Source organism: Phyllobates terribilis, unplaced genomic scaffold (genome assembly GCF_046119375.1).
Source record: "Phyllobates terribilis strain yellow unplaced genomic scaffold, ASM4611937v1 Scaffold_12__6_contigs__length_324123572, whole genome shotgun sequence".
Classification (NCBI taxonomy): domain Eukaryota; kingdom Metazoa; phylum Chordata; class Amphibia; order Anura; family Dendrobatidae; genus Phyllobates; species Phyllobates terribilis.
In genome coordinates, this window is record NW_027362772.1 from 2,079,572 (window position 1) to 2,093,855 (window position 14,284).

Sequence of the window (14,284 nt, forward strand, 5' to 3'; positions counted from 1 at the left end):
GTGCTTCTTCATAAGTGTTTGAATGACACATCTTAAACCCTCAATCTGCTTTGAAATTTGTGCCTTAGAGACCTTGCTGATGTAGTATAACTTCCTTGTGTATTCTTGCTCAGTCTTGCCATGGTGTATGACCAGACACCTGACTGTATTATTACAAAATCCCTGACTTTGCGCAGGTGTACCTAGAAGAATTGATGCTGTTTTAAAGTGAAAAGGTGGTCACACCAAATATTGATTGGATCTAGATTTTTCGTTTGTTCATTCACTTGTATTTTGTTAATTGATTAAATAAATCATTAACATTTCTATTTTTGAAGCGTTCTTACTTTACAGCATTTTTTCTACACCTTTCTAAAAATTATTTTTATGTGATTGTGTCTTTTATTTGCTCATTAATAATCTGATATATCTTTTGGTATTTTGTGTATAGTTGTTTTTTTGCTGTTGGGGTAAATTGTAGGATATTGATTTCAGAGTGGTTTCCTGATACTTTTATTGTAGGAATGAGTGGTATATATGTGCTAATAAATTAGGACAAAACATAGGAAATTTAGGAAAAAACTGAACATCTCAGCAGTAATAACATGCTGATTGTGATGTCATGAAGATGACTTGAATTTCCACCAATCAGAGATCAGCATGTTTCAGTCACCCAGATAGAACAGTCCATGAAACATGAGTCACGGCCACTGTGAGGTCATAATGCTGATTAGAATTTCCACCAGTCAGAAAACAGAACCGCCCAGAAGAACCACCCAGGAGGTATGAGTCAACGCAATTGTGAGGTCATAATGCTGACCAATCACAGAGCAGCCACACCCATATTTTCCACCAATCAGAGAGCAGCTACGCCCTGATTTTCCACCAATAAGAGATCAGCAGTGGGTATAAATAGCTGCTGCCGCCTGCCAGGCTTAGCCTTGCACTTGTTGGGTCTCTCTTTTTTTCTCTCTCTTGGTATCTCCCGGTATCTCTCCCTCCCCTCTCTCTTCTCTCTCTCTCTCTTTGGCCCAACGGCCCTCTTAAGGGCTACCCCAAATGTGTAAAAGATAGAACCAATATTTGTGTTGTTTGTCCGTTTTATGAGCCTGTGATTAACCCCTTCCCACTCTTTGCCATATATATATATATTATATACATAGTATGTGCGGGTGGGCCTTAAAGGGAATTTCCAGGACAAACATATTGATGGCCTATCCCCTGGTTAGCTCATTAATATCTGATTTGTGGGGGTCCGGCATGTGGCACCTCCACTACTCAGTTGTTTGAAACTCTGGCAGAGGTCAGATGTAAATGTAGCGCCCCGAGGGTTCGGTTGCTACAGGGGTATTGCACCTCAACCAGAGGTGTGATATTCCACTCCCAGGTAAGGATGGAGTATGGACCAGGGCCCAGTATCTGCATACACACACTCACCCCATTTCCGGGGGACAGTTCGACGGTGCTCCCAAATAATTTCAGGCACAACTGACCATGTCCCTGGCAGTAGTGGGGAGAGGGGAGAGAACCCAGTGATGTAGGAGCAGAAGGGGACGGTTTCTGGAGCATAGGAAGGAGCTCATTGGGTGATGGTCACCTGAGCTCATACACAGAGGCAGATAAAAGGTGGGAGCCATCTTAGTTGAGGAGTCGGGTCAGTTCAGTACAGTGGAGAGGTGACAGGGAGCAGAGGCTCTGTAGGAGCTCTGCTCAGAAGGCAGGCCTGGGGTGAAGGCCGGAGCCAGAGAGGAGAAGAGAAGAAGGAGAAGGAAGGAAAGAGGAGAGACAGAGGAGTAGAAAGGCTCCAGAAACAAGGAGGCAGAAGGGACCCTTAGAGAGAGCAGAACGGACAGCAACCGTTGCAAACCCGCGTTATATCGGGTGAAGGGTCAGGTCGTGGAAGGGTACCGGATTCCCAAGTTGGTGGAGGTAAATTATCCCTCAGACAAAAACCGGGGGTCGTGATCATCTATTGGTGCGACCCCCGCCAAACCTGCTAGGAAGGCACCATATAGGATAGCGGGAAACGGGGGCCAACGTTTGCCCGCAAAGATCCGCGGCAGCTGGACAAAAGTTTGGTCACTGGTGGGGCACGAGAGGCCAGAGAAAGGACAGAAGGGGGTCCTGTGCCATACTCCTGAGTTCTCTGGGGGTTGACCGAGCCCCTCACCTGGTGGACGCAGCACGGCTTGGGCAGTCACTGCTGACAGAAATGACATTGATAACAACTGCGAGTAAAACCCTGGACTGCATCATTGGACTCTGTGTTATTTATGCTGCGCCTGCACCATCACCCCCAGCATCCTCTTACACTGCCCTGAGGCTATACTCTTCCCATGGGGAGTTGTCCTATCCCTCTGCTGCACACCAACACCAGCCTCAGCGGTCTGCCTTGCAGCTGCGGTTATCCCTGACCGCAATCGACGGGTGGCGTAGTCGGACATTCAAATCTATAAATAGACTGCCACAGCATTTGGTCTGACCACCCTGAGCCACGGGATCGGGTTTCCACTACTACCCCCATCATCGCACTAAAGCCCGGTTCCGGGTGCCCCACGGCCCAGGGGGCGAGTGAGCTTTTGGCGTAGTCAGCAGGATCGTGACCAACCCGCCACCAGTGGGTAATGCGTGCCTGAAAAGAGACTGTTTCACTGTATTAAAAATGGTGCCCGCCCCAGAAGAACGAACGCCATAATGTGCGCACCAAAAGACAACAGGAAGTCACCTCCCATCGTGGGCCAGGTCCCAGAATGGCGCCAAAGGAGCCCACCCCAACAGCCATGAGTGCGGCTGTAGAGATGTCCATCAAGGTGGGGGGGCTGCCCCTGAGAGTGATTGTCAGCAGATTGCCCCAGGACCACCCCCAACAGGGGCAGAAAGAGAAGAAAACCGAGGGGCAGGGTGTGGTTTGGATCAGTCTCGCCAGACCACACCCGGAGATGGAGAGGAGCGTCAACTCCAGCACCCTGGCAAGCGGCCTGCTGCAGGCCGAGGCGTCCCCTTACAGCCTCATGGAGCTGATGGCTCAGCTCCCCGCAGAAGACCCTGAGTTACTGCGGACTGCACTGGAGGAGCTGGACCGGAGGATGGTCCGAGCGCAGAGGGACGTCGTCGCTGGGTGGAGAGAGGAAGTGGCCTGTCGAGTAGCGGCCCGGCAGCAAGAGGCACTGTCAGCACTTGGCAGCGCGCCTGCCCCCGAGGACGGAGAGAGGAGACCGGAGGCCGAGGACGACGCTGCAGAGGAGGCAAGTAAAGCGGACGCCCCGGCCCCGGGTCCTGACACCGTAGCCTTACCTCTGGATCCCGCCACGGAGCCAGAAGTCCCGGGAGCTGCTGCAGCTTCCACGCTCCCGCCGCAAACACCTGGACCGCAAGCCGCGAGGACTGCCGCTGAACCACGCCCCCCGTCGTGCCCTCTGACCCCGGACGTGGTAGGAAGCGGCCCGCTCCAGGCCCGGTCGCAAGGCCTGACCACCCTAGGTGCCTCCCAACCGCGTGCGCCCCCGGTCTCGAAACCACCACCCCTGGGCGCGGACCTGTATGCCCAACTGTCCGGTCCGGATGGAGAGCCAGTCCCTCCACCACCTGGGTGGATCCACCCTAGTCTCCGGGAAAGCCTGCCCGCGGAGGCCGGAGCTCCTCTGCTTTCACTCCCGCCTGACCCACGGCCTGTTGAAGTTCCCCAGCTCCCGGTCGAGGAGGTCCAATATCAGTGGGACCCGACAGGAGAAGACCTCATGGGGTTGTCGCAGCCCGCAGACGGGAGTTCTGTTGCCGCCAGGTGGCGCAGTTCGAGCAGGAGAGGCGTACACGACGACAGAGGCAGGAACAGCTGCAGGCCCGGAGCGCGGAGCAGAAGATGCGCGTCCGGCGGGACCCCCAGGCTGCTTGAGGTCCCAGAATCATCGGGACCGTAGTAAAGTTCCAGCAGGAGCAGGGATGGGGTTTCATCCGAGACTCAACCACGGACACGGATGTGTTTCTTTACCCGGAGAGATGTGGAGAGCCACCTGCCAGAAGGCCACACGGAGCGGGATCTGTTTCCAGGAGACTTGGTGTCCTACACCCGACACCGAGGCCTAAAGGGATGGTATGCCCTTCATGTCCAGAGGATAAGAGAGGAGCAGCACCCTGAACCAGAACTCGAATATCAAGAGGACCCGGATGGGTCTGAAGATCAGTACGAGGAAGAAGGAGGAGCATCAGGAGGATACCGTTACTGATGAGCAAATGTGTACAAGGAACTGTTTTTGTTTCCCCCGTTGGGACTGTAGCCCGTTCAAAATGAACCCCCAAGTCACCTGGCTGAGGACTGAGAGCAGCCATCCGTCTTCCCCACCTGGCTGAGGACTGAGAGCAGCCATTCCCCTTCCCCATCCGGCCGAGGACTGGGAGCGGCCAATCCCTGTAAATAGTTGCGCTTCTTAAAGTGCCCCCTATTGGTTTTATAAAAGTACGGCAACGTCTACCTCTGGACAAAGCGTCCCTCATGTTTGAAACTTGCTGAAGTTTTGCACTTAATAGAAAAATGGACACCTGGTCGCAAGTTGCAAAGTGGCCAGTGAAGAAGAGAGTTTAATTATATGAAAAGTTTTATATACTGCTAAAAGAGTCATATAGTATTGAAAATGTTTTATATGATATATGACAAAAGAGTTTGGGTAATATTAAAAATGCAGTAAAATGTCTGGTAAAAAGAAAGTGTTTCCCATGAAGGGAAGTTGAATAATGCCGGCCCTTTTCTAATGTAAAAAGTTTTGAAAAAGTTTTGCATGTCTTGTAAATAAAATGTTTTTGCTCTTTTCCAGCCCGAGGACGTGCTGTGGTTTACCAGGGGGGAATGTAGCGCCCCGAGGGTTCGGTTGCTACAGGGGTATTGCACCTCAACCAGAGGTCTGATATTCCACTCCCAGGTAAGGATGGAGTGTGGACCAGGGCTCAGTAGCTGCATACACACACTCACCCCATTTCCAGGGGACAGCTCGATGGTGCTCCCATATAATTGCAGGCACAACTGACCATGTCCCTGGCTGGAGTGGGGAGGGGGGAGAGAACCCCATGATGTAGGAGCAGAAGGGGACGGTTTCTGGAGCATAGGAAGGAGCTCATTGGGTGCTGATCACCTGAGCTCATACACAGAGGCAGATAAAAGGTGGGAGCCATCATAGTTGAGGAGTCGGATCAGTTCAGTACAGTGGAGAGGTGACAGGGAGCAGAGGCTCTGTAGGAGCTCTGCTCAGAAGGCAGGCCTGGGGTGAAGGCCGGAGCCAGAGAGGAGAAGAGAAGAAGGAGAAGGAAGGAAAGAGGAGAGACAGAGGAGTAGAAAGGCTCCAGAAACAAGGAGGCAGAAGGGACCCTAAGAGAGAGCAGAACGGACAGCAACCGTTGCAAACCCACGTTATATCGGGTGAAGGGTCAGGTCGTGGAAGGGTACCGGATTCCCAAGTTGGTGGAGGTAAATTATCCCTCAGACAGGGGTCGTGATCATCTATTGGTGCGACCCTCCACCAAACCTGCTAGGAAGGCGCCATATAGGATAGCGGGAAACGGGGGCCAACGTTTGCCCGCAAAGATCCGCGGCAGCTGGACAGAAGTTTGGTCATTGGTGGGGCACGAGAGGCCAGAGAAAAGACAGAAGGGGGTCTTGTGCCGTACTCCTGAATTGTCTGGGGGTTGACCGAGCCCCTCACCTGGTGGACGCAGCACGGCTTGGGCAGTCACTGCTGACAGAAATGGCATGGATAACAACTGTGAGTAAAACCCTGGACTGCATCATTGGACTCTGTGTTATTTATGCTGCGCCTGCACCATCACCCCCAGCATCCTCTTACACTGCCCTGAGGCTATACTTTTCCCGTGGGGAGTTGTCCTATCCCTCTGCTGCACACCAACACCAGCCTCAACGGTCTGCCTTGCAGCGGCGGTTATCCCTGACCACAATCGACGGGTGGCATAGTCGGACATTCAAATCTATAAATAGACTGCCACAGCATTTGGTCTGACCACCCTGAGCCACGGGATCGGGTTGCCGCTACTACCCCCATCATCGCACTAAAGCCCGGTTCCGGGTGCCACACGGCCCAGGGGGCATGTCATAAACATTGTTGAGGAGCTGAACATCACAGCTCAGGTCACTGTGTAGTGGGTGCTACCTGGTGCTGCAGATCAGCTCCTATTGCATGAATATTAGCTGACTTGCAGGACCCACAGTACAATGAATGGAGCAGTGATGTTCAGATCTTCAAACTATTTACATCTGAGCGTTGCAAACAACTGATGGGTAGAGCCAGTGCCGCGTGTCAGAGCCCACCGATCTGATATTTATAACCTATCCCCAGGATGGCAGCTCAGTAGATACCATACCAGGATGGGAGACATTATGCCAGAATGGGTACATTATACCGGAATGGGGACATTATATCAGAATTAGGTCATTATGCCAGAATGTGAGACATGGTAACAGAATGGAGTGCATTGTACCAGGATGGGGGACATTAAACCAGGGCGAGGGACATTAAACCAGTATGATGGTTATTAAACCAGGATGGGGGGCATTATACCAGGATGGGGACATTATACCAGAATGGGGACACTATACTAGTATGGGGACATTTTACCAAGATGAAGGACACTATATCAGAATGGGGACAATATATCAGAATGGGGACAATATACCAGAATGGGGACACTATACTAGTATGGGGACATTTTACCAAGATGAAGGACACTATATCAGAATGGGGACAATATATCAGAATGGGGACAATATACCAGGAAGGGGGACGTTAAATCAGAATGGGGACATTATATCAGAATGGGGAAATTATACCAGAATTGGGGACATTATACCAGAATAAGGGACACTATTCCAGAATGGGGTACACCATACCCGGATGGGTGACACTATATCAGAATGGGGACATTATATCACATTGATGATGTTATACCAGGATGGGGGACATTATATCACAATGATGATATTATACCAGTATGGGGGATATTATAGCAGCATGGGGGACATTATGCCAGAACTGGAGATACTATACCAGGATGTGGGGCATTATACCAGCTTTGGGGACATTATAGCAGAAATGGGAGCATTACACCAGCATGGGGGATATTATACCAGGTTAGAGACATTATACCAAAATGGGGACATTATATCAGAATGGGGACACTATACCAGGATGGGGACATTAAACAAGAATGAAGGAAATGATGCCAGAATGGGGACATTACCAGACAGGGGCACAGGTGGGGGAAAATTCATATTTGGACTCAACCGTCCAGAGCACATCCTGCCAATTTTCTACACCCTGGTTCCTCTGTTTTAATGCATAGTTGAGTCACTTGGCCTTGTTTTGATGTGGAAGATATGGCTTTTTCGCCACAATTCTGCTATGAAGACCACTTCTGGCCAGTCTTCTCTGAACAGTAGATGAGTGAAGCTGAGTCCCACTGGTTGCTGTCAGTTCTGAGCTGATGGCACTGCTGGACATCTTCCGCTTTTGAAGGAAAGTAACCATAATGTGTCATACATCTGCTGCACTAAGTTTCCTTGGCCGACCACTGCATCTACTGACCTCAACGTTGCACATTTTCTTGTGCTTCTTCATAAGTGCTTAAATTAAACATCTTGAACCCTCAATCTGCTTTGAAATTTGTGCCTTAGAGACCTTGCTGATGTAGTATAACTTCCTTGTGTATTCTTGCTCAGTCTTGCCATGGTGTATGACCAGACACCTGACTGTATTATTACAAAATCCCTGACTTTGGCAGATATACCTAGAAGAATTGATGCTGTTTTAAAGTGAAAAGGTGGTCACACCAAATATTGATTGGATCTAGATTTTTCGTTTGTTCATTCACTTGTATTTTGTTAATTGATTAAATAAATCATTAGCATTTCTATTTTTGAAGCGTTCTTACTTTACAGCATTTTTTCTACACCTTTCTAAAAATTATTTTTATGTGATTGTGTCTTTTATTTGCTCATTAATAATCTGATATATCTTTTGGTATTTTGTGTATAGTTGTTTTTTTGCTGTTGGGGTAAATTGTAGGATATTGATTTCAGAGTGGTTTCCTGATCCTTTGATTGTAGAAATGAGTGGTATATATGTGCTAATAAATTAGGACAAAACGTAGGAAATTTAGGAAAAAACTGAACATCTCAGCAGTAATAACATGCTGATAGTGAGGTCATGAAGATGACTTGAATTTCCACCAATCAGTGATCAGCATGTTTCAGGTCACCCAGATAGAACAGTACATGAAACATGAGTCACGGCCACTGTGAGGTCATAATGCTGATTAGAATTTCCACCAGTCAGAAAACAGAACCGCCCAGAAGAACCACCCAGGAGGTATGAGTCATCGCCACTGTGAGGTCATAATGCTGACCAATCACAGAGCAGCCACACCCAGATTTTCCACCAATCAGAGAGCAGCCACACCCAGATTTCCCACCAATCAGAGATCAGCAGTGGGTATAAATAGCCGCTGCCGCCTGCCCGGCTTAGCCTTGCACTGGTTGGGTCAGTCTTTTTTTCTCTCTCTTAGTATCTCCCGGTATCTCTCCCTCCTCTCTCTCTTCTCTCTCTCTCTTTGACCCAACGGCCCTCTTAATTGCTACCCCAAATTTGTAAAAGATAGAACCAATATTTGTGTTGTTTGTCCATTTTATGAGCCTGTGATTAACCCCTTCCCACTCTGTGGCATATATATATATATATATATATATATATATATATTATATACATAGTATGTGCAGGTGGGCCTTAAAGGGAATTTCCAGGACAAACATATTGATGGCCTATCCCCTGGTTAGCTCATTAATATCAGATTTGTGGGGGTCCGGCATGTGGCACCTCCACTACTCAGTTGTTTGAAACTCTGGCTGAGGTCTGATGTAAACATTGTTGAGGAGCTGAACATCACAGCTCTGGTCACTGTGTAGTGGCTGCTACCTGGTGCTGCAGATCAGCTCCTATTACATGAATATTAGCTGACTTGCAGGACCCACAGTACAGTGAATGGAGCAGTGATGTTCAGATCTTCAAACTATTTACATCTGAGCGTTGCAAACAACTGATGGGTAGAGCCAGTGCCGCGTGTCGGAGCCCACCGATCTGATATTGATAACCCATCCCCAGGATGGCAGCTCAGTAGATACCATACCAGGATGGGGGACATTATGCCAGAATGGGTACATTATACCAGAATGGGGACATTATATCAGAATTAGGTCATTATGCCAGAATGTGAGACACTGTAACAGAATGGAGTGCATTGTACCAGGATGGGGGACATTAAACCAGGGCGAGGGACATTAAAATAGTATGATGATCATTAAACCAGGATGGGGGGCATTATACCAGGATGGGGACATTATACCAGAATGGGGACACTATACTAGTATGGGGACATTTTACCAAGATGAAGGGCACTATATCAGAATGGGGACAATATATCAGAATGGGGAAATATACCAGGAAGGGGGACATTAAATCAGAATTGGGACATTATATCAGAATGGGGAAATTTTACCAGAATTGGGGACATTATACCAGAATAAGGGACACTATACCAGAATGGGGTACACCATACCCGGATGGGTGACACTATATCAGAATGGGGACATCATATCACATTGATGATGTTATACCAGGGTGGAGGACATTATATCACAATGATGATATTATACCAGTATGGGGGATATTATAGCAGCATGGGGGACATTATGCCAGAACTGGAGATACTATACCAGGATGTGGGGCATTATACCGGCTTTGGGGACATTATAGCAGAATTGGGAGCATTACACCAGCATGGGGGATATTATACCAGGTTAGGGACATTATACCTAAATGGGGACATTATATCAGAATGGGGACACTATACCAGGATGGGGACATTAAACCAGAATGAAGGAAATGATGCCAGAATGGGGACATTACCAGACAGGGGCACAGGTGGGGGAAAATGTTATAACATAAGGCCCAGCATGTGGGAGATTATTACAAGAAGGAGCCAGGATGGGGGACATTACTACATAGGGAGAGAACACATATACTGTATCTTTATAGGATCCAGAATGCTACAAGGGCCCATACATCTGACCATCATGCATGTGGGGGCCTATCAGACTCTAGTTACTCCACTGGGTGGGACCAGATCATTTCCAGGACTCCTTGTTCTTTACATTGAAGATACATAGTTACATAGTTTATAAGGCCGAAAAAAGACAAGCGTCCATCCAGTTCAGCCTATTTCTTGTGCACTGCAGCTATTCCGCAGCGTTGATCCAGGGGAAGGCAAAAAAACCCCATGCGGTATAGGCCAATTTACATCATTGAGGAAAAATTCACTTCCCGACTCCAATCTGGATTAGTTAACTATCACTAAGCATAAGATGTAATTTTATTGTTCTCAAGAAAGGCGTCCAGGCCTCTCTTGAACTCATTAAGTGAGTAGGACATCACTACTTCCTCTCCCAGAGAGTTCCAGAGTCTCACTGCTCTAACCGTAAAGAATCCCCTTCTATGCTGGTGCAGGAACCTCCTTTCCTCCAGACGCATAGTGTGCCCCCTCGTCTTTGTCACCATCCTTGGTATAAACAGGTCATGGGAGAGATCTCTGTACTGCCCCCTGATGTATTTATACATGTTTATGAGGTCTCCCCTATGCCTTCTCTTTTCCAACGTAAATAGGCCTAATTTTGACAACCTCTCTGGGTATTCTAGTCCCTCCATTCCCTTTATTACTTTAGTCGCCCTCCTTTGTATCCTCTCTAGCTCCAATATGTCTTTCCTGAGCACCGGAGCCCAGAACTGTGCACAATATCATAGAATCATAGAATCATAGAATGGTAGAGTTGGAAGGGACCTCCTGGGTCATCTGGTCCAACCCCCTGCTCAAAGCAGGATTCACTAGATCATCTCAGACAGATGTCTGTCCAGCCTCTGTTTGAAGACGTCCATTGAAGGGGAACTCACCACCTCTCGTGGCAGCCTGTTCCACTCATTAATCACCCTCACTGTCAAAAAGTTTTTTCTAATATCTAATCTGTCTAAGTGCGGCCCTACCAGCGCTTTATACAGAGGAAGAACAATGTTCTCATCAAATGCCCCTATTCCTCTTCTGATGCATGCCATGACTCTATTTGCCTCCGCAGCTGCTGCCTGACACTGGGCACTCCAATTTAATTTGCTATTAACCAAGACGCCCAGGTCCTTCTCCATGTCAGATTTCCCCAACGGTTTCCCATTTAATATGTATGGGTGACTGCTGTTTTTCTTTCCCATGTGCATGACCTTACATTTATCGTCATTGAACCCCATTTGCCATTTTTTGGCCCAACTCCCCAATTTATCTAAATCCTCCTGTAGCTGTGCCCTATCCTCATCTGTATTAACTACTTTACAAAGTTTAGTATCATCTGCAAATATTGCTATTTTACTATGCAACCCTTCCACTAGATCATTAATAAATATATTAAATAATATAGGGCCCAAGACAGACCCTTGAGGCACCCCGCTAGTAACCCTGACACACCCTGAGCTTACTCCATTGATAACCACCCTCTGCTTTCTATCACTCAGCCAGCTATTTACCCACTTGCACACATTATCCCCCAGACCAAGCATTCTCATTTTATATACCAACGTTTTGTGTGGCACGGTATCAAACGCTTTGGAGAAGTCAAGGTATACAACATCCACTGACTCTGCCCGGTCCAGCTGTGAGCTCACCTCCTCGTAGAAGGCCATCAGGTTTGTTTGGCAGGAGCGATCCCTCATGAATCCATGTTGATATGGAGTTAGACAGTTATTATCATTAAGATATTCTACAATAGCATCTCTAAGAAATCCTTCAAACAATTTACCCACAACAGACGTTAAGCTGACTGGTCTATAGTTCCCAGGGTCACTTTTAGACCCCTTTTTGAATATTGGTGCCACATTTGCTTGGCGCCAGTCTAGTGGGACAGTCCCTGTCCATAAAGAGTGCTTGAATATAACATACAGCGGTCTGTCTATCACATTACTTAATTCTTTTAGTACCCGGGGGTGTATGCCATCTGGGCCTGGTGACTGGTCTATTTTGATATTATTTAGGCGTTTCTGGACTTCCTCCTGGGTTAGGTGGGTGATATTTAGTGGAGGGTTTACTTTATCACTCTGCATTTCCTCCGATAAATTGTTTTCTTTTGTGAAAACAGTGGAGAAGAAGCTATTGAGTAGGTTTGCTATACCCTCTTCGCCCTCTATGATTTTACCCAGGTTATTTTTCAATGGGCCAACTCCATCAGTTTTAATCCTTTTACTGTTTATATAGTTAAAGAACAGTTTGGGATTCGTTTTACTTTCCTTGGCAATTAGTCTCTCTGTCTCCTCTTTTGCTATTCTTATTTGTTTCTTACAGATTTAGTTTTTTTCCCTATAAGATATTAGCGCTTCCTCGCTGCCTTCTTGTTTAAGTTTACCGAAAGCCCTTTTTTTGTTTTTCATTGCCCTCTTGACTTCCTTATTTAGCCACATTGGCTTCCTCCTATTCCTAGCCCTTTTATTCCCATAAGGTATGTACCTTCTACAGTGACTATGTAGGACTGTTTTGAAAATTTCCCACTTTCTATCCGTGCTCCTATTACTGAAGATACTATCCCAGTCTAAAAGGTGAAGGGCATCTCTTAGCTGATCAAACTTTGCCCTCCTGAAGTTCAGTGTTTTTGTGACTCCCTTGCTGGGCACCCTACTGAAGCACATGTGGAATTGTATAATGTTGTGGTCACTATTTCCCAGGTGCCCCCCGACCTGCACCTCAGTTATTCTGTCTGGCCTGTTAGTTAATATTAAGTCTAAAAGGGCCGTCCCTCTAGTTGGTTCCTGCACAAGTTGTGACAAATAATTGTCTTTGATAATTGACAGAAACCTGTTTCCTTTCTGAGATCTACAGCTTTCGGTTTCCCAGTCTATATCGGGGTAGTTGAAGTCCCCCATAATAATCACCTCGTTATTTTTTGCTCCTTCGTCTATTTGTCTCATTAATAGACTTTCCGTGGCTTCTGCTATATTTGGTGGTTTATAACAGACTCCTATGATCATTTTATTATTGTTTTTTGCCCCATGTATCTCCACCCATAAGGACTCGACCTCCTCATTTCCCTCCCATACATCCTCCCGTATTGTAGGCTTTAGACTCGTCTTTACATATAGACAGACTCCACCCCCTTTCCGATTTCTTCGATCCCTTCTAAACAGACTGTAACCCTGTAAGTTAACTGCCCAGTCATAGCTTTCATCTAACCATGTCTCGGTTATTCCCACTATGTCATAGTTACCTGTAGATATTTCTGCTTCCAGTTCATCCATCTTGTTTGTCAGGCTCCTGGCATTTGCTAGCACGCAGTTTACACGATTTTGTTTTGTTCCAATCTTCTCCCTGTGGATTGTATTAGAAATTTTCTTACCTCCCTTCCAAGTATCTTGTCTTGGACCTTCTTTGTCGCACTTCATATCTTTTATTAGTATGTTCTCTGGTTTCATGTTCGTGTCCGGCGTTTTTCTTCCCATCCCCTCTTCTTCTAGTTTAACGCCCTCCTGATGAGTGTTGCAAGTCTCCTGGCGAATGTGTGTTTCCCGGGTTTGTTGAGGTGTAGTCCGTCTCTGGCAAGGAGTCCGTCATAGAGGTAATTCACACCGTGGTCCAGGAATCCAAATCCTTGTTGTCTGCACCATCGTCTCAGCCAGTTGTTCACATCAAAGATCCTGTTCCATCTCCTGACGCCATGCCCATCTACTGGAAGGATAGAAGAAAAAACTACCTGCGCATCCAGTTCTTTTACTTTCTTCCCCAATGCTTCAAAGTCCTTGCAGATTGTCGGTAGGTCCTTCTTTGCCGTGTCATTGGTGCCAACATGTATCAGAAGAAATGGGTGGACATCCTTGGAACTGATGAGCTTCGGTATCCTATCGGTAACATCCTTGATCTTCGCCCCTGGGAGGCAGCATACTTCTCTTGCGGTTATGTCCGGTCTGCAGATAGCTGCTTCTGTTCCTCTCAGTAGTGAGTCTCCCACCACCACCACTCTTCTTCCCTTCTTGGCTGTCCTTTTTCTTGTCGCTTCTGGGTGTTTCTGGGTGCTCTTTTCTTTTTTGCTTGCCGGTAGTTCCTCATCCTTAGGTGTGCCATCTTCATCCTCCACAAGTCCTTGGAATCTGTTTCTCAGTTGTTCTGCAGGAACTCTCTCAACAGACTGCTGAATCACTCTCTGTCGACTCCAGTCTAGACTAACTCCTGCCTG